This window comes from Triticum dicoccoides, chromosome 5B (genome assembly GCF_002162155.2).
Source record: "Triticum dicoccoides isolate Atlit2015 ecotype Zavitan chromosome 5B, WEW_v2.0, whole genome shotgun sequence".
Classification (NCBI taxonomy): Eukaryota; Viridiplantae; Streptophyta; class Magnoliopsida; order Poales; family Poaceae; genus Triticum; species Triticum dicoccoides.
Window position 1 is genome coordinate 16,839,149 of NC_041389.1, and position 2,414 is coordinate 16,841,562.

General features: G+C 53.6%; 1 pseudogene; it reads left to right on the forward strand.

Annotated features, from left to right (window-relative positions):
• The first annotated feature begins 225 nt into the window (after window positions 1-225).
• LOC119305036 lies at window positions 226-1,526 on the forward strand (annotated as a pseudogene).
• The last annotated feature ends 888 nt before the right edge of the window (window positions 1,527-2,414 follow it).

Here is a 2,414-nt window from a genome sequence, read left to right on the forward strand (position 1 = left end):
TCGCGACAGCACAATTTGCCATCTCAGGAGTTCGATTTGACATGTTCAAAAATCTAATGCTCAATTTGCAGTAGAATGTTTCAACTAAATTGACTACTCCTTTTTTGAACACAAGCCAACAAGAATTTTGAATGGCAACTTTGGGCATAATTTTGTTTGTCAATAACTACAAATTTTGTAGACCAAATGCACACAAAACCCAAACATAATTTTGTAATCCTACTTCACTCACGAAATGTTTGCACTAGCGGAGGTTTTCTTGTTTTCTTCGCTCACGAAATCCAAAGCCAAAGTGGAGACAAAGGAGGCCATAAAAGCCAAGGGAAACCAGAAGAGACCATCCCACTTCACACTCCACTTCTGTCCTGTATGCTCGCCGCCGGCGATGCCCAGCCCGCTGAAGCGCCCCTCCCTCGGCCGCCTGCTCGCCGCCCTCCGCTTGCCGTCCCGCGTCCCGGTCCAGACCGGCTTCCCCACCTCCCTCGCCGACCTCGTCGTCAAGAACCATGGCCGCCTCAGGAAGCCCCGCAAGCCGCGCCGCCCCACCATCGCCCTGGCGCTGCCTCCGTCTCCGGCGGAGAACGCGGCGGAGGTAGGGGAGATTCCTTCTCTGCCGACACCGCCCGGGCCTCTATCGCCGGTGGTCGCGGAGGACTCCTCGGCACCCGTGGGGCGGCGGCTGGACGCGCCCAAAGGCGCCGCCTTTTTCCGGCCCCGCCCGGAGCTCCTCGCGCTCGGCGGGGCCGTGGCGCTCGCGCTCCTCGCCGTGTGGAGCGAGGGGACCTTCGCGGCGTTCACCATCGCCTCGCTGTCGCTGCTCTGGATCGAGTCGGCCTCCCGCTGGCGCCGGCGCTCCTCGCGCCCCCGTCTCGCCGATTCGGGAGGTGGAAGAAGCGCCCTGCTGCTCCGATTCCGACAGGAGCAGCGAGGCCCCCTCCCCTCGGACCTCCGGCGGCGAAGATCCGGCCACACCGAAGAGGAAAGCGAGGAGATCGCTGAGGAAGATAATCTCCAAGACGCTGCAGAAGAAGCCCAAGGCGAAGGACGCCTCGGGCTCTAGCGACGGCGAGCCAGTTAGAACCGAGACGTTTCTAGCCCCTTGTTTCGCCGAGCAGACGCCGTCGGAACCAAGCACAGAGTCGTCGGTGGAGATGAAGATGGAGACGGAAAGGCGAGGGGGCAGGTTCCCCCTGGCGGCGTTCGTCCCGGTGATCCTGGCAGGCCTCGCCGGCGGGAAGCTCCCGGCGACGGCGCTGGCCGTGCTCTGCGTGGCCTTCTTCGGCGCGCGCCGTGGAGCGAGTTTAGGCTAGGCAGGCAGTGACCGGGCGAGCGAGAGAGTTCCGATCAATCCCCTCGAAACCGTCCGTCCGTCCGTTTGTAAAAAATCAGAGACGGAAGAAGAAGAAATCCACCGTGCTCTTGTGTTGTTGAATCGGGGTAGAAATTCTGCTGCCGTGCCTGAATTTCTTTCCTGTGTGCGGTGCGGCATGTTGAATTTCTTTCCTGTGTGCCGTGCCTGAATTTCTTTCTTGGCTGACAGCGATCGTGCAAAACCGTTAACAAAAGATCAAACAGCAGTGATGAACTATCAAACAGCCTCGCCTCTGCAACACTTGCTTTTAATTCTGCATCTTCAGTTAGTTGCACAGATAGATAATCAAACTTAGTCAAAGTTAACAAAAGTTTGACTTTGACCAAATCTTATATGCAGACTAAAAAGAAATGGTCTTTCGTTTTTTTTTCGAAAAAGAAATATCTGCATCAGTGGATTCATGTTCTTGGAGTTGACAAAATATCCGCAAGAGGAAAAGGATCCTTGGATTCTGGTCCTGTGGATTCTAAGTATATATGGCGTTTGATCATGCCTGCCAATGGTTGGGCTTTCAGGTTTTTCCTTTACAAGGTCATGATGAACTATAGAAATAGTTTTCCCGAAAACGGCGAAAAATGCAATCAGCCTCTGCATAGTCGCGTAGACCGTGACCAATCAATGAACCAGTAGTTGCGTTGCATCCGAGAGGGAAACCAGAGCAGATGTGTGTGTTTTACATGCGCGTAATAAGTTTCCGTGGTAGTACTAACACACGGCAGGCGCACGGCAGCAGCACATTCAGGTTTTTGGAGAAGACAAGCTGCTAAGAATCACTGTTTTAAATAGCCCGCTATAGCTCCGCTATAGCACGCTATAGCGTTTACAAAAGGTCTTGCGCTAAGAGACTTTGGTCCAAACAAATGAACAAACATTTTAAATAGCGCGCTATAGCTCTGCTATAGCACGCTATAGCATTTGGAAGAGGTCCGCCGCTAAGATGCTTAGCGCGCTATTTAAAACTATGCTAAGAATTCAGAAAACATATTGATGACAGACACACAGCAGCAGTAGATAGATCGTGTTGTGCCTCACTGGCTGGGCT